This window comes from Caretta caretta, chromosome 9, assembly GCF_965140235.1.
Source record: "Caretta caretta isolate rCarCar2 chromosome 9, rCarCar1.hap1, whole genome shotgun sequence".
Lineage (NCBI taxonomy): Eukaryota > Metazoa > Chordata > Testudines > Cheloniidae > Caretta > Caretta caretta.
In genome coordinates, this window is record NC_134214.1 from 24,534,902 (window position 1) to 24,553,739 (window position 18,838).

Here is an 18,838-nt window from a genome sequence, read left to right on the forward strand (position 1 = left end):
CTCCACTCCTTAATCCATATTTAACATTAGTGGTCAACAGTTGGAGAAGCAGTATATTCAGGCCCACCACATGTTGTGGACAGGGAGAGGATAACCAGCTGACTACCTACCCAGTTTTATTGAAAACAGAAAATCCTGATTTCACTTGAGCTGTCTGTGACCCTAGAATTGACTCTAAAGCCTGGGTCAATCCCTGTAAACTAGGACATCTGTTCACCCTCTATATGAACTGTCTGCTTTGCCAGCCCTGAATGAAATCTGTCTGAGTTTACAGTAGAGCAACAAAAAGTAAATAAATTAATGAAAGATGTGAGAATCAAAATAGGAGTTCTTATTATGACTTTCTATTGAATTAATTTCATATCTTATACTAGCTTCTTTTCATTTGTGTTTATTTTATGTGAAGCCTCCCGCATCTACACCAAGGCCAGGAATCTGGGGCTTTTTATTTTATTGTGTCTTGTAAGCCTTGCCACAACAAACCATGGGTTTAGTTCACACACTGGTGAAGTCATTGTTCTGGATTTTTTTTAAACAGTTGTGGTCAGTCAGACCTTTTGTCTAGTTCCTGCACTCATGTGAACCCATATAACTCTCTGGTACTGCGGATGAGGCTTTGACCACAGAACGTCCTCCTGGCTTCATGACTGCATCTTTAAAAGTTGTTCATTTCATAAGCAATATACACTTACAATACTGTCCTTTCATTTTTAAACTATTATATTAAATTAGACAAATTGTCTTTGCAGAGGGTCTGATTATTTAGCAAAGACATGATATGTGATGAAACATCTGCTGGAATTCTGAACTGGAAAAAGGTTAGCAGCAAGTCTCCTGTAATGAAAAATAAGACCATCATTGCACAATGTTGTTGATCTAACTGATTTCATTTGTGAGTGGCCCATTCATTATTTGTTAATTCTGTTTATTTCTATATGAAAGAGAGGTTATGTCTAGCACAAAACTATATGCATAAAACTACACTAAGGTAACATTAAGGTTTAAACTAACTGAAGATGGACCCCTAGCCCATGTAGTGCTGACCATCCACATCAGTCAGTGACTTCAAAGGTCATAACCATAAGGAAAGAACTTGCTGTGCAAACTTCAGCATACAGCATTGCCAGTACACTACAGGTGGGCTCTGCAATGTGTGAGCATTTATTCAGGGATCCCACAAAAGAGTTTTGATGTATTTCTTTTACAAATATGAACAAAGTACCCTTGTTTATTTGGTGAAATTCTTAAAATTTCAAAATACATTAAAGAGCATGAATTAAAATAAGCAAGGAAATATAGCGTTAGGGGTTTCTGCCTGGTTCTAGTTCACTTCTGAACACTATGTAGCTAGCCCAATAGAGAGATGCAACACCCATGGAAGTCTATTGACCTGATCCTGCATTCATTGAAGTCAATAGCAATTTCTGCTATCAACTTGAATTGGAACAGGATCCAACCTAGGAGCTGTAGGTGTGCTTGACCCCTCTCAGGACCCAGCCAGGGTGAAGTTTATTCAGAGCCCAGCTCGTTATATATACATGCCAGCATTGACAAGAATATTTAGGGAGAAATATAGACACAGTTTCCTGCCCCTTTTAAACTGATTGCATTACCGGAGAGTGGGGAATGGTAATTGTTTTGCTGAAAACTAGGGACTGTGCCTCCTAAAATGGGGATGTTTTGCAGTGTACACAGTGTGTACTTAGGCACAGTTTGTTACGATCAGAGTGAAGGCAGCTGTTACTGAATTTTCCTCCTTTTATTGTTAGAGATCTGATTTGAACTCTTAACAAAACTCCCCTCTTAGGATATGCGGTGGAAGGGAGGCATATTTACACGTGGTTACTTCGAAGCAGGGTGGCCAAACAGGAACAGTTTGAATGAGGGAGGGTTGTTTTTTTATTGTTAAAAGATAGAATAAGATTTACAGTCCCTCAGTGCAACGAACACACGCACACCCAGAGCAAAATGCTCTTTCACCAGCTGCAGAGACTTGAAAAGCCTGATCCCTAAATGAGAAAGGCTCCCTCCCCCTGAGCAGGTCTGGGGGACGTTTCATTGAGAAGTTTATGAGTTATGGGGAGATGGAGAGCAGGCTGCAGAGCTCCCACTAGGTTTGCTGTAAGCGGGTTTCTCTCCCAGCTGTTACACTCTCCTGATAACGAGGAGACTGTGTGTTCCTCCTCCCTAGTGAACTCACTGCCCGTCCCAGCAATAGCGTGACTCTCTTGGCTGGGCTTGGAAAGCAGAAGCTAAGCGTTTAGAGATTAACTGCTCCTCCCGCCCCAGAGCACCTGCACGCCAGCCCGGAAGCAGGGAGAGGTCTCCGGGGTCACTGGGGCAGGAGCATGAATTGCGTGTGCCTCAGCAGCTCGCTGATCCCTGCACATCACGCAATATCCCGGAGCCCAGCTGGCAGCGGCGGCAGCCCTGGCGTGCCAGGCGCGCATACGTGTCACGGCACGGGGCGGCCGCACGGAAAGCGCAGCTCCTCCTGCAGGGCATAACCCCGCTGCCAGGGCATCTACCTCCCGGGGCACTGCCCAGCTCCCGGGGCAGTGCCTACCTCTGGGTACCAGAGCAGTGTTCAGCTCCCAGGCACGGAGTTCGACGGTTCAGCTCCGTGGGTACCACAGGCACCCAGCTCCATGGGCAGCGCAGGACAATGCCCAGATCCTGGGCACCAGCTGCCCGGCTCCCCGTCAGGGCAGGCCATCATCGCCCAGGCCGGCTCTGATCTCCAGAGCATGACCGGTGCCTCCCCACCCTGGGGGAATCCGATTTCTCGGCTGCACTTCGCGTGTATCCGTGGGTGACTAACTCCCCATGAGCGCTGCTGGGAGCTTTGCGTGCAGACCTTAAAGCTGGGCTAACTCGCGAATCCTGAGCGTGGCACAAGCAAAGCAGCCGGGCCCCTTTCATCTCTAGGAGCGCTTCTTATTTTCGCGATCAAGCCAGACATGAATCGAGGCAGCTCATAAATAGAATTTTCGACACCAGGACACTAAAGAAGCGTCCACCCTCTTATTAACCTATTTACATGGGAGGGTGGAAACGTCACTGAATCCCTTTATCTCAAAACATCAGAGCTAGAAATTAGGAAATCACGACGGGGCTGGCTGTCGCTAGCTGTAGATGAGACAGCCAAATATAGATGTCGCACGCACGCAGGTTTCATGGTGTTTCTCTCTCTCTGTATGTGTATATCCACACACACTGATTTCCATTAGGGTTTTTTAAAATCCCTACAGGGATTAGGCACCTATTACAACGGCGTATGGGCTCTCCGCGTGTGTTTCTAAGAACGTGATGAACCCGAAATAGTAGCCCATCTCTCCACAGCGCCCCCCCCCCCGCCGCAGACCCATTTAATAGTTCAGCACCATGTAATGCTTTGTAGCGCCCTAAACGTTCAAAGCGCTTTACAGACATTAACTAACTAAATCATGCAGTCTCACGCAGGAGGAACATATGTTTAAAGGTCAAAATCGAGGGTTGACGAGTTCTTTTAACCGTGGCCGAAAGCCACGGGTTTCTCAGTCCTTTCCACAGGCTATATGTGAACAGCTCCGGTTCGCCCCCCTCCCCACCCCCCAGTGGTGCAATCTGACTACCCCTACGCAGCCCATTCTGGGGGGAAGCGGGGTGGGAGGCAGCTTAGTGTCGAGTCAGTTCCATCGCGCTGCAATACCGCCTGCATCACCCCAAAGCACCCGACTCAGTGGGTTCACCTTGAATGATGTGCGGGGGTGGGTGGCAGGGGGTTGCGCTGCGTGTGAAGCAGCACAGAGCGGTTTGAACCACATTTTTAGGAAGTTGGGGGTATTTCATTGCGCGCCGTATTAAAGGGAGAGCCCGGCCGCCCGGTCCTTTGATTAGTGTAAAAAACAAAAAAAACCTCCAGCGTTTGATTTGCCTTCTGCACATATGTTCCGCCTGCGTGAGACCGGCAGAGTGATTTGTATGGAGGGGGCCCTGAAGGCGCTGAGGAGGTGGAAAGCTGGGGACCGTTCTCAGCTCCTGTCACGCTATTGCTGTGTAAATTTCAGGGTAAGGGTGTCGTGCAGATCGGCGCTGAGATCCGTTTAAATAACCACAGTGTTATGATTGTGAAAGAGAGTAGTCACGCAGCAGCCGGGAGCTGTAGGGAAAGGGCAGGGCAGAGCTCTTCCTCCCCCCACGCTGAGTCGACTCTGCGGCTGTGTGAGAGGAGATCCTATCACTTATACCACACACACACACACCCCGCTTTTACACAGCGGGAGGGTGACTGAGCCTGCAGTAAAGCAGTCACACCTCGGGAAATGGAGCGATCGGTATTGAACACACACATACACACGCACACAACCACAACGTGAGAGGTAGAAAAGCGGGGGTGGGGTGGGAGTAGGGAGAACAGGCACATACATGCAGCATGAGTAACTGCTACTGCCATCGCTTTTTGCTCTGAAATGACCTGTGGTGTTTTCTAAATGTAGCATCAAATTATCCTAAAGCAGAAATCGGCGCAGAAACAGCTGACACCGCACCCACCATCACGCTTTACTGGCTGCATATTCCTGGAAACGATCATATGGAACTGACAAGAATAAACCTACCTCAGGCCCCTGCTAGACACGTGATCCTGCAATTAAGGGGGTGGGGGGGGCGCAGCATGAATGTAGACATATACCGACCCTGTTAATATTAGCATAACTTTTAAGGGGAGAGTTTTGTGAGGTTCGTGAGGCCGAATCACCATTTACCAGGCGGCAGGAGTGGCTTCAAGGCCAAACGGACAGGCAAGAAAATGAGTGCAAGGTACGCAGCGACAACCGGAGTCTGACCCTGCCATTGTCTCCCGGGAGGCGGCAGCTCAAACATAGGACAGGGGTGAAACTTCGCATAGTACTTCGACATCACCAGGCAGGGGCATTGACAGCGTGCGTCTAGGAATCCCTCACAGCGCCCCAAGCAGAACACAGATGCAGGAAGGGATCCTGACCCTGGCTGGGGGCGTGGTGAGGGAAGCTCTTTTTCTCAGTATAAGTGACTGGGTCTGCTTGCCTGACAGGCCAGTTGTAATAATCTAACAGGTGCTTTATCTTTTCTGGTAAAAAGCCTATTATTTGATAGTTGGAAGGCCTTGTGCTTTTAGGGCTGTTCTGTTTGGTTTGGGTTTTTCATCCAATAAACAGTATTAATACAAAAAGAAAAGGAGGACTTATGGCACCTTAGAGACTAGCCAATTTATTTGAGCATAAGCTTTCATGAGCTACAGCTCACTTCATCGGATGTATGCATGACTGTATTTTCCACCACATGCATCCGATGAAGTGAGCTGTAGCTCACAAAAGCTTATGCTCAAATACATTGGTTAGTCTCTAAGATGCCACAAGTACTCCTTTTCTTTTTGCGAATACAGACTAACATGGCTGCTACTCTGAAACCTGTATTAATACAGTTTACAGAAGCAACCTTGCCTTGTTACCCTAAACCAACTCTGCTGTGACATGCCTTATCATTCCTAATGCTCAGCGAGGGGAATGGAGAGATAAAGCTACTGTTTAGTTTGACCACCCCATAGGTATGCATAGGGTGGTATCCACAGTGCTCTGCTGAGAATTAAAATCCAAGAGCCTGTGTTGGCCTTGCAGGCTAGGCCTCCAAAACAAATGGAGAGTGAGGTGAGACAAAGTAGGAGGGGTCAAAGGAAGGAGAAGGTTTTCAGCAGTGTGGAAGGTCATGACATGAAGTTATTTCTGGTGCTGTAGCTACACAGCTGGTTAGTTCCTGTTTTTAAATTGTATTGGTTGTTTGATTTGCTTTTTTTACATCAGTGGCATAGCTAGGAGTGGAAATTTGGGTGGGCCCCAACTTTCAGGTGAATGGGCAATAACAGACTGTACTAGCTCAGCTTCTCCCCTGACTCCATGCCCTCTTCCTAGCCCTGGTGCTCCAGACACAGGGCTTCACCTGCCAAGCTGGACATGCCCATGGGGCGGCTCAGAAAATGGCGAGGCAGAGCTGCCGGAGCCTAGCTTTCTGAAGGGTGGGTGCATAGCTCCATCCTGGATTTCAGGTGCCTGAGTGATGCTCTGGGGCCTCTATGGCAGCACTATACCCCTGCTCAGATTTGGGTGGGCCTGGATGCTAAGTGAGTGGGCAACAGCTCACTCAGGCACACCCGTGGCTATGCCCCGTTTTACATTTTTGCAACAAGGATGGGTTCAGAAGTGGGAAGGAGGGAACTGAAAGTGCAGGCTGGATGGGGACCAGGGCCAGCAAGGTAATTCCAGACAAAGGGACAGTGTAGGCAAAAGTGCAGAAACGCTTGTGGAAGAGGGACTCACAGAGGCTGTGAAAGCTAGTGGAGCTGCCAGAGCATAAAGGAGTCAGGGAGTAGAACGGTGGGAGAGGAAAGAGAGTTGTGGGAAGGGGCAGAACTGTGCACACAGCACTGAAGGCAAAGACAGGGAGTTTTCATTTGATGCAGAGAGTAGTGTGATGCCAGCGAAGAATGGAAATATGGCAATACTGAAGGGAAGGAGGTTGCCGTACTCTAGGTGGGACATTACCAAACCAAAGACAAGAAATAGGGATGCAGATGTTATAGAAAAGGAATCAGCAGGATTGGACAATGACTTGATGTTAGAAGAGGAGAGGAGAGATGTCAAGCATGATATCAAGGGTGTCTGCTTGGAAGACAGGCAACAGAGCGGATTTCATGATCATGATGGAAAAGGAAGGGAGGATATGAAGGCAAATGAGTTCATATTGCATTTGAGTTGGCAGCAGGACATCTAGGGACAGATGTCAGAAAGAGATTCATAGTTGTAAGATTGAAGTGAGGGACTGGTCAGGAGCACAGAGACAGGTGTAGTGGTCATCAGCACAGAAGTGGGAGTTAAAGCCATAAGAGCTCAAATAGTCTCTCATCCATTTTAATGTAAAGGGAGAGGAGGATGGGGCCACAGACCAAGCCCCAGGGACACCAGTGGAAGAGAGTTCAAAGTCTTGGTCCTTCTCGTCAAGGTGCTCAGTGGCCTGGGCCCAGCAAAGCTGGAACACCCACAATTTCAGGATGAGGACTGTGGTCAACAACCTTCCTCCTCAAGCAAAATGGAACTTTCTACCATAAGGATAAAGTTCCTCTATAAAGGGAGGGAGCTTTCTCAGGGGCCAGGACAAGCTTCCCACAGGAACTAAGGGCCAACACAAATCTCACTTCCTTCTCTCCAAGTGCAAGGTGACCTGCCTTGTCTAAGTTATACACACTGCTGTGTGGTTATTAAAAACCTAACAAAACCCCCTCTACAACAAAATGCTCCACTGCACACACAGTTCTCCCTCTTAGGAGAGGATGGAGAAGGAACGCATAACAAATGGTCATCCTGATGCTTAATGCACTACTGGAAAGCACTCAGATCCTATAATAATGAAGGTGGTATAAGAACCTGTATAGAACTGGTTAGATAGGAAAAGGAACCACCAACAAGACAGACACTGAAAAGTCAGGAAGCAGAGAGTACTAAAGAGAATGGAGTGACTGACAGTATGAATCCAGCAGACAGATTGGAAGGTAAGAGGAAAGAAGCCCTTGGATTTGGCCAGGAAGTCATCACTACAGATATGACTAACAGCAGCTTCAGTGGAGTGTACTTGTAATATATAGTGCCCATTCCCTTGTATTTGTTTCCATAAAGCATTCTGAGATCCAGTTTTCATGAAAGACTATATATCAAAATAAAGTCCCAACCTATATCAGTAATCAGTTGGGATTAGTCTCATGAGTCAAGGCTTGCAGGCCCTCCTAAAATTGTATTATGATGAATACTATTCTGGACTTCCACTCACCTTCTGCTGCTCTGGATTGACCCAATCAACCACTTCTAATAATGGTGGTATTAATTACTTTGTTCTAGGTTGTCTTAACCTTTCCTCCTCCTCCTGGTGATGTTACATCATGACGGGTCAATACAATGTGATGCATCAACACATCATGATATGAAAATGTAAATGTTGCATTGTTGTGACAAGTGACCTGATGTGTCCCATAGGACAATTGTAAATAGGTGACAACCCTACAGTAGGATAGCACAGGGTGTACTTTAATTATGTGTACATTTGGATGGTTAACAAAACTTAATTATGATCTTATGCTTTGCAGTGAAGCTAGATTGACAGTACCGTACAATAAGAACTGTAACTCAGAATCTGATATGGCTCCCATTAAACTCATTGGTAAAACTCTCATTGTCTTCAAATGGAAGCAGGATTAGGGTCTACTGTGCAATTTATTCATATATTAATATGATTAGAATGATATTCACAACAAAAAGATTAATAACTTGTATGTAGTTTATTAAAAGGCAAACAATTACATCTTTAGAACATAACAGATGCATGTAATAGAAATAGATATATGGCATGACAGCCAATTTAAGTATATCGAACACCATATGAAAAAAGAAAACTGTTGCCCTGAGCCTATCCATGCTTATATCAGTGTAAACTAGGGTTAACTCCACTGAAAGTTAATGAAGTTACAACAGAATAAAATCAGCGTGAGATCAGAATCAGGATCTGTGACTGTATAATGTAATGAACCTTAAATGCATTTCCATTCAGATATTGATTAGTCTGGCAACAAAAGGGAGAAGCAGACAGTTAAATGATGCATGTGAGAGAGAATTGGGCAGGTTGATTCTATGATGTGCTTGGAGTGGAAACCCAAGGTAAAAGAAAAACATGCACCTTGAAGAGTTTGTCACTTCGAATCTCTTAAAGCACAAAAGTAGAGCCAGGTGATCTATGCACCGTGAACAATTTATTTAATTAATTTAGCTGTCATTACTGTTTGTGAATCATCTGTGATCAGGTCATGATTTCTGCACATTTATTATTTGTAATTGTCCTAATGATTTGTAAAAGCAAATTTTCACCTATAAATTGCTTGCATAATAGTCATTAGAAGTATTTGCTATTCATCTAAAAAAACTGCCAAACAAACAATTTGGCACAATTGGCAGTGAGAGGCCAAGAAGAGTAGGGTGTTCAGGTGCACTAGCTGAGGCCAAAGTACATTGGCAGAGCTATGTGTCAAGAAGCACTTACGGTACCTGCCTACACTATGCCTAGCTCTAGCCCATACTTTGGGTCCTTCATTTTCACAAGCAGTGAATTCCCCCACCATTGTTTTTAAAGTCTAAGATACATACGGCATTGACAGTGGCTTCATTATTTCTGATGCCTGACTTCTACACCGCTTCATTTGTGGATAAGGACTGAGATAAATTACTTTCCAGGTGTATTAGCTGCCTAGCAACTGGTTGCCAGGGAAAAAAATCAGGAGGTCAGAATAGATGTTTCAGTTACTTTGATCCTTTAGGATCGAACCTTTAATAAGGCAGCATGGTCTAGTAGAGGGAATGCAATGCTTGTGCAGCACTTTGCAAATGTAAACCCGACTTGCCCTACTCATGTGAATAAAACTTTTCCTATAAGAGCAAAACATTTTGAAATTAAAATTAAAACAACATTAGTCTGTCAATATGAAGTCATAAAAGGAGCTCATCTTCCTCTCGGTTACACAGTGCTTCTCCAGTGACTTCAGGCACCATCAACGGTACCTTGCAGCCCCACTTTTCCCACTCCATTGACAGAGGGGCTGCAAAACAACAATAAAATATTCTCTTGCAGAACACCCCTACTGCAAGCACAGAGCTGGCTAGCCTGGCTCTGTGCTCCCCTGCAGGATCCCTCAGTGCAGGAGAAGTTCAAGGCTGTGTCAGGATGGGCCAGGAGGAGGCATGACTAGGGTGTTCTTACACCCCATCTTTTTCCTGTCTGTTTAAGGCCCACAGAGACCATGATGGCTGAGGTACAAGTTAGGACAGCCCTGAGGGTTGCCCTAACATGAGCTGGGGCCCCCTACCAGCCCTAGGATAAGGAAGGTATAAGTCACTTCCCACTGGGCTTGGCTCTGAACCAAGATAGGGATTAATTAAGGCCTTAAATGGGGTTCCACCAGTGTAAATAAGAAGAAGATGGTGCCTAAAGTGTCTAGTTTTAAGTCAATGGCTCTGGTTTTGAAAACAAGATAATATTCTCAACTCTGATGCTGCATGCACCCAAGATTATATAAACAAGTAAATACCTGATAGTAATTTTAGGAGGTGCTTTAGCCTTCTCCTGTTCTGATTCCATTAGCATTTTTTAAAGAAATTACCTCACTTTATGGTGGTAAAAACTATGGAGTCCCCAGCTGTATCAGTACACAGTGCTGTCACTGTGGATTAGTCATGTCCATTACCACAAGAAAATTGGGAGCTAAGTCTCACATTTTATAGTTTATAGGATCTTTTTTACAGTCAATGATTTTTTTCCCCTACATAATACAAAATTATATAAAAAAATAAGCATCTTGACCTTTTGCTGCTTGCCATTTACTACTTAATGTGAGTGAAAGACGGCCATAGTGTTACACAAGGTGTGCAGAAAGCCATCTCTAGCCAGATAAACACAACAGTACAATGGGTGAATGCCTCTTCCCATTTCCCTCAGTGGGGTTGTGACAGTCTAGAGTCTAGCAAGCTGGGAGCTGACTCCCACAGTACACATCATGTATGTGTAAAGGGTGGAGAGACAAAATCAGTTTAGTGACTTAAGGTGCAGGTGTCCAGCAGGACAGAATTTGTCTCACTGTCTTTATGCTCCTCACTGCTCAGCTTTTCCATTGTGGGTCCTTCCTTTATCCCGTTACTCAAGCATGACTTGCCTGTCACATGGATTAGAGGTTTTAAAAAGCAGAAACCTAGTTTCTGGGACGCAGCTATGACTCAAGACCCTAAATTTTAATAAGCTGTTCAGAGGGTTTTTTTGTGGTTAGTTGGAATTAATGCCTGCAGAGCAATGACGCTATCATGCTACTGTCTGCTCTCTTTAGTGTGCACCTTTCATTATAGTATCTAGGCACAGTCACAAATTTAAAAGACCAACATTTCCAGTTTGGAAACAAACCACATTCTCCCTACAATTAAAGGCATTTTATTATTGCTAAATATTTATATTGCAGTGATGCTCTGAGGCCCCAACCAGGATTATGGACCACTGTGTTTGGTGCACTGCAAAGCGCAAAATAAAAGACAGTCCCTGCCCCAAGGAGTTTACAGCTGACCTATATCCACAAATTACGTTTAGGTGGTTACTTGCCAAAGAACTATTGCCATAGTAATTTTGCAGCCCTTTTGTTTGCTAGAAGGCAAGTCAACAGAGAATAATCTTGCATCAGGCACTGCAGGCTGCAGGACTCTGTCAGCCTGACTTCTGGTGGGAGCAAGTTTTACAGCTGAGGGGCCTCTGTTGAGAATGCCTGGCGCCTGAGATACCAGACTTATTGTCTGTGGTTAGCTGGATGGAAAGCGTTAAAAATGGAAACAAACAAAAAAGTAGTGGTACTCTTCCAAGCTCCTCCCATAAAACAAACTCTATCCACTTACACTACTCAGAGCAGAAAAAGGATGGTCCAGGTGTTGGAGCACTAATTGAGACCAAAGGAGATCCAGGTTCAACTCTTGCTCCACCACAAACATCCTGTGTGACCCGGGACAAGTTACTCTGTGCCTCAATTCCTCATCTGTAAAATGAGGGTAATAGTTCTGCCCTACCTCACAGGGATGTTGTGAGGGTAAATACATTAAACATTGTGGAATGTACCTACAACAGACAGGCACCACACACAATACTGTAATGATCCTGCTGGCTCATAACAGGGTACTGCATTAACTCCCAGTTTAACACTCAGCCAGCAGAGTACAGGAGTGGAAAATAAATCATTTTATTTTTATTCAGAGGGCTGGATTAGAGCAGAAGCACTGGCCAGAGACAGCAGCCTGACAGCTGGTTGTGGAGAGAAGGCTGGAGAACAACCTTGAAGGTAGGACTGGAGGGTCTGACAGCTGGACAGACCAGAGCTGGACCTGCTGCTGGCCGGGGGAAGACGTAGCCTTAGCAGGAAGACACATGGGTGAAGCCAGACAGTGTGGAGGAGTTACAATGGGACTTCTCTGTTACTTTCATATGCCTGGCTTGGACTGCCCAGAGGGGCTGGGTTGGGAACTTTTGGGTTCCTTTTTGGTAGCTGTTAAAGCAAGCGAGCCTGGGATGTTCACATCTTTTATTTCTGGCAGCCCTAGTAAAGGAATCTGCACTTACACAAAGTGAGAGTGCCCTGAGTGGATCCTCAAGGGCTAGAGGCTGGAGAGCCCAGTGCTTAGAGCACCTACCGCACTTGTCCCGGAGCATGTGGTGCACTCAGCCCACTACCAGACCCTTAGGGACTGGTGTAGCACAGCACTGACAGTAACACCGGCAGTGGGGTTGGGTACAACAGATTGTGCAGATATTTGAAGTATGATCACATGTCTTGGGTTCCTCAGACTCTATTCTCCCTCTTAGGCTAGTAAATGATTCCCAGTACTCGCTCCAGGCAAGTATACAGCATACCCCTAAATCGCATCAGTAGCCACATCTGAGAGATCACTGAATGTTTTGTTCTAACTACTCACGGCATTTGCTTCCTACAATACCTTTTGTAATTGAATTGTCACAGGGCCAATGGGAGGGCCTGACTTGGCTTGTGGAATGATGAGGCAATTCCGGTGGAGCTACCCTCTAGTACTGACCTACTGGTTAGTGACCCATAATGTATTAGGAAAGTTCACCAGATTCGGTACTGAGCACAGTCTAAAGGAACAAGATCAAAAATAGAAAATCTGGTACCATACGTCTGGGGCTTCCCAAATCATCTGCACACCTATAAGGTGTTACCTATCAGCTCTGTGTTCTTGGGGAACCCGGGTGCAATACCTGCCTGTCTGACTCACAAAAGACCTTCCCCCCGCCCCAGCCTTTGCTTGAACCAAAGCCAATCAGAAGAAAGACTTACAAAAAGCAATGAAAAGACAGGGAGAGACACACCTAAACCCCTCTGGACAAGGGTGACAGGATTAAGGCAACTCCCCTAGCCTCGTTTGCATGGAAGATGGGACAGGGAGGCATCTCTATTAGCATACAGAATGAAGAACAGAGATTCCAAGGCAAGAACCACACTTAATTCTGGGACCAGAAAAGCAGGAAAGTACTGCACGATGGAGGATCTCTGCTCCAGATGTTAATGAACTCATGCCTACACACACCCAGCTCAGTAGTTATCAGACCAATTCTAGTAATAAATCCTTTATTGGTATCCAAAATACTGAAGCTGCCTAATTGCATTGTGAGGTCCCTCGAAGGAGCATCACCCATAGCCAGGAATGATCAGTTCCTATTGTCTAGCCTGAACAAAACAACTTCGGTATATTCCATTGAGCCATCAGTTTACCCATAAACAAATCTAGTGTTCTCCCTTGAACCATTGTTGTTTCCCTACAAAAACCCCTACCCACGCTCAAGTAAATGTTCTGATGCCTAGATCCAAAATCTGCATCAGTTGCATTGGGACTTCATCTTCTCCTGACTGATCGTGCTGGGGGCTCTGCCTGGCTCCAGCACTCCGGACCCTAAGGTACCACTACCACCTGGGAACCCCAACCAGTTCAAGCTTCACAGAGTGGAGAGAAATCCAACTCACTCTCTCTCTCTCTGTTTTTTTCCCTTCTACTCTAGGTATAGCTCTTTAACACTGACTTGTGTGATCAGGTATAATTTTCTAAACCTGACTTTTGTAATCAAATTTAAGATAGATTTAAATGTATGTTTTGTTTCTTTGTTTGGCTCTCCTTGTAAGGTTATTACCTGGCAATAAACAACTTTTATGGTTAAGCTGGTTGCTTCCCCCCGCCACCCCGCGCTCTCTTTTTTGTTTTTGGCTTCCCCATTCGCTCTGCAGCAAAGCTACAGATCCCTGCAGTGCCCAAAAATCCTGTGGGATTTGTTTATCCAGTGAGTTGCTACCAGAACAATTTTAATGTGAAAGTAGGGATAGGGATGTGCCGAACCTGTGGCATCAGTGGTCAGCAGCTTGGCTCGACCCAGCCTGCTGAGTCCAAGGGCATATAAGGGGTCAGCTTGGGAGTGCTGATTGACCCGGTCCGCTCAGATGCGCTCTGTTAATGTGTGTGTGAGGGGTGTTCATCTGATTCTGGGGCTGGAGGAACCCAGCCCTGGGGAACCTAGGTCCTGCAGGACAGCTCCATTGGGCGGGAACTTGCAGCAGGGAGAAATAGAGCTCCGTATGAGAACACAAATGACACAAGCAGTACACTGATAGAATTACAGAAGCCCACCCCCACGCCGAAGAGTAACCCTAATAAATGAGCGTATCCCAAAGTAATGGGCAAATCTGGTAACAAAGGAACTTGACTCCTCTGGCCAATAGGGTTGTCAACTTTGGTAGGATGAATTCCTGGAGAGTTCATCACATGAGCTAGTCTTTAATTCCTGGAGATTCCATGATAATCCTGGAGGGTTGGCAACCCTGCTGGCAAACAAGCCCAGCAACCCTGCCCGCATGAACAACAGTGTGGGGAGGTTGAAGACTCTGAGCACACCACGCTAGAGCAGGAGAGAATGACCTGAAGCCTGAGGACCAATAAGCAGAAGAGGCAGACAGAAGCTCAGATGGCAAGTCATGCACACTGATTGCAGCTCTAAAGGACACTGCTTAGAGCATCCCCATTGCTGGCAATGGAGAGTTAGTGAGTTTCACTGCAGGCCAGACCTCTCGGGTAGAACTGAATAGAGTACAGTACATACTGCTGCTGGTGGGATTGCGGTTCAGTACATTTTATTTTGTTGCTTGCCTTGTGACCTGCTTTTCTCATGCTGCAAAATAACAGAATGCTCAGGCATTGGTGCCAGCATACTCACTGTGACGTCATTAGCTTCTAGGGATCCACTGGTGAGGGGAGAATTTAGACCTCTAATTATCCATTCACTGGCTGCTGTCTGAGCACTGCACATACATGTTCAGAGGAATAGGAGAAGCATGTGATTTGCACCTATGGTGTTTGAACTGCTTACCTGAGAGGGTCAGAATGTATGGTGTATTTTGGTGATTTGTAAGCAATGTTGGCCTGAGCACCCATTGTGTCAACACTTAAAGCAGTGTGAGGGCTGCTCCACATTACACTCTTCAGACCCCTCTGCTTTGTCCAGAGGATAGCAAAGGGGATCAGAGCAACTGGAGACAAAGCCCATCACACCCACTTTAGCCACTACTCCAAGAAAGGATCATCCAGAGCATACTGGAATTTACAGCAGCTCAGGACCTCTTCTACAACAGCCATGTCCTTACCAAGATATTTCGTAAGTCAGTGGCCAAGTTGTGAATAGAATCCAGATCTCCTGACTTCCAGCCAATCTCAGAGCACTAGACTAGCAATAGCTGCCCCTGATGTGTAATAAATGAATGACCAATAAAAGTTAACTCCACTGTAGTTGCTAAGGAATATTAGTCACAAGGATATCTTCATCTATATTTAAAACATTAAAAATATCCCTACAGAATTACTGCTTTTGCCAGGGCTTGTTTAAGTCAGCTCTTTTTCCTGACTTTTCTCAGACCAATACATCCCAGCTGTGAGTTGATATATTGGGCCATCCTCATACCTTCTATAATTCTCTTGTCTTCAAAGCAGCACACACAAGGGATGAGTTAAGCCCATCATTTCCAGCTAAGCCTGTCGGGTTATATTACATTACATGATGTGTGAAAACACCAGTGCAGCTGGTCTGGCGTGTCATGGCTACACAAGGAAATTAAAATATATAAGACAAAACACAAGGTCCTAATTTTTGGCACTAAGGCTGAATTTCTGACAGGCTCTCTGCACTGTGGCATCAACAGTCAATTCACTGTTGGTAATGGGTAATCCCAACTATTTGGGCCACAGTGTTAAAATGCAGATTTCTAAAAATAGAAAAGGAAAACTGGATAAAAAATAAACAAACATCTTATATTTGTGGTAAGACAACATTGTTAAATTCCACACATAGGGCCAAATTCAGAGGTGACAAAGGGCTGAGTAAGTTATGTAAGGAAGCCAGTGGGGTTGACATGCTCTGCGTGAATGTAATTTGGGCTGAATTATAGCAGCAAAGTAACTGGTTGGAAGGTGTAAGATGCACATGCAGGAAGCCTGCTTTTATATACATTTCCCCATCAGCAGCTTTTCCTTCTGCTGTCCACCTATTCGGTGACAAATGGTGTTGTAAATTATACCACCTTACACTGACTTAATAAGTGGGTGTAACTTATATGGTGAGGGAATAGACAGACAGGGCTGTAACAGGAAAAGCACCCAACAAAATAAAACCTTCACTTCCCTTCTTTGTGCCACTTGATCTTACATTTTATATCCTCTTGTTGGCAGTATCCCTGTTACAGCCTTGCCTTCCTCCTTCCCCTTAGCACCTAAATTACACCCACTTGCACCAATTTATACTGAGTTAGCAACACGTCATGGCAACTTTAGGTTACCTTTGACCTTTATATTTTGTCTATACAAAAAAATTGTAGCAATTTAACTAAATTCCTTACTGCCATCAGCTAATTCAGTAGAAGGCACGCAAATCAAAATAAGTGTGAGTCTCCATACACGGATTGCACCCATTTAGCTAAACTGATTTCTAAATCAAGCTAGCTAAATTAGTACAATTCTCATGTAGAGAAAGTTTTGAGTGTATGCTCCATGGAACAGGGACTGGGATATCCATTATGTGTTACATAAAGGAAGCAAATAATGAAAGTTTCATTTCCCTCAATTAGAATTGTATAATCCAGCATATATTTTTTTTAAATTTCTAGTTGAAGGGTGTTACACCAAAAGGATGAGGCCAATTTATCAGAAGGGGCAAATGATAAATTTAAGAATGAAAAATACTTCCTAAAGGAAGAGAAAAGAGCAAGGACACCTTGTACAATGACCCCAAGGAAGGAAATGGAGCTGCTTAATAAAGCAGAAGATTTTGAATTAGATAATCTATTTCTTCCAGTCTCTTGATAATACAGCACTAAAGTAGCTTTCTTCCATTTTAAAGGAAGATTGAGCTGAATTTATAAGGGTCAGATACTGCCTTAATCTTACACAGATACTGCCTTAATTGTTCTCCATGTCATGGGCATTTCATGAGGAGATTGAGGTCAGTAAGTAGTCCTTAATTTGTGTATCCTGTACAGTGGTGCACATTACCTGTGTGACTGACAATATGAGCTGGAATGTATCATTAGTACTGACAGACATTTTTCTTGTTGAGTTACAAACTTATTTGACATAATGAAATCTTGCCTCTTTAAAAATGCGAACGGCTTCCCCAACACAGCTGCTGCGTGCATTGGGATGACTTTGTCATTCTTATTCAAGAGTGCCAGCACCACTTCCTGCCCCCAAGTGGATAGTTCTCATGTATGGGAGGGCCTAGTATGTGGTTTGGTCAAGTGAAGCCAAACTCAAAACATGTTAAATTAATTTGCATGGAGATGGAAACAATGAAGCCTTGTCTCTGTTGACTGAAGCCTGAGGATAAGGAGGCAGAAATAGGCTCTGGGGAACATCTGGGGAATGCTAGTGGAAGGGGGCTCTCGCACTAGTATAGAGGTTTCCAAGAAGACCTACCCCAGCCCTGTTCCGAGACTACAGGAAGCACAAAGGTGGTTTAAAGCCACCCTTCCCCTTTCTGTTCCTACGCTCAACACGGGGATGGACTAGTAGAGAATTGGGGCCAATAAGCATATCACATTTGCCTGGGCTCCGCGCACGTTCACTAAGACCTTGCTCCTGCTCTCATGGACTTCAACAGTGCAGGAACAGGACTTGAAGAGCTGCTGGTAGGCTTCCGTAATTCTCCTCTTTCCACATTCGGGCACAGATTTTTGAGGAGGTCCATTTGACATGAACACACCAATTCACCCTTACAACCGCCTTGTCACAGTAAATTAACAAAGCAGATTTTGTGTGACAGTATCCACGGTTGTTTTTTCCTTGTGTTTATGTGCTTATCCCCAAAATTTGGTAACCTAGAATTGGTCTAGCAGCCTGAGAGAGTTCACAAGGTTCTGCAGTGTATTCTCCACTGGGTGTGTGCATGCAATTCCCATTAAAGCTAATTGGACTCATCCAGGTGTGTCAAAAAGAGGACGTACCTCAGAAGATGGAAAACCCACTTACTTGTCCAAACTGGTAATGATCACATGCTCAACAGCTGGGACTTACTGAGATCCTTAGAGAAATAGCTGAAACTACCTTTACTGTATCCCTGAAAAAAACCACAAGATATTTGGCAGAGAGAAGGAGTGCCAGATCAACTCAGTCCCATATTCATGTCATAACAGTGCATGGATTTTTAAAAATAAAATAAAAGGAAAGCTAAGGAAAGGACATAAGAATGGCCATACCAGGTCAGACCAAGAGTCCATCTTGAGCAACATCCTGTCTTCCAACAGTGACAAGTGCTAGATATTTCGGAGGGAGTGAACAGAATTGGGCAATTTATTGAGTGATCCATCCCCTTGGCTCCTTTCCCAGCTTCTAGCAGTCAGAGTTTTAGGGACACCCATAGCATGGGGTTGCATCCCTGACCATCTTGGCCTATAGCCATTTATGGACCTATCCCCCATGAAATTCTCTAATTCTTTTTTTGAACCCAGTAATACTTATGCATCCAACGAAGTGGGTATTCACCCATGAAAGCTTATGCTCCAATACATCTGTTAGTCTATAAGGTGCCACAGGACTCTTTGCCAGTAATACTTATGGCCTTCATAACATCCCTGGCAATGAGTTCCATAGGTCAACTGTACATTGTGTGAAGAATAATTTTCTTAGGTTTGTTTTAAACCTGGTGCCTATTAATTTCA

The 18,838-nt window shown here is 44.9% G+C and overlaps 1 protein-coding gene across 1 annotated transcript in view; it reads right to left on the bottom strand.

The window, feature by feature from the left end:
* LEKR1 (leucine, glutamate and lysine rich 1) overlaps positions 1–18,838 on the bottom strand; it is a 178,025-nt gene that overhangs the window by 128,011 nt on the left and 31,176 nt on the right. The window lies entirely within an intron of this gene.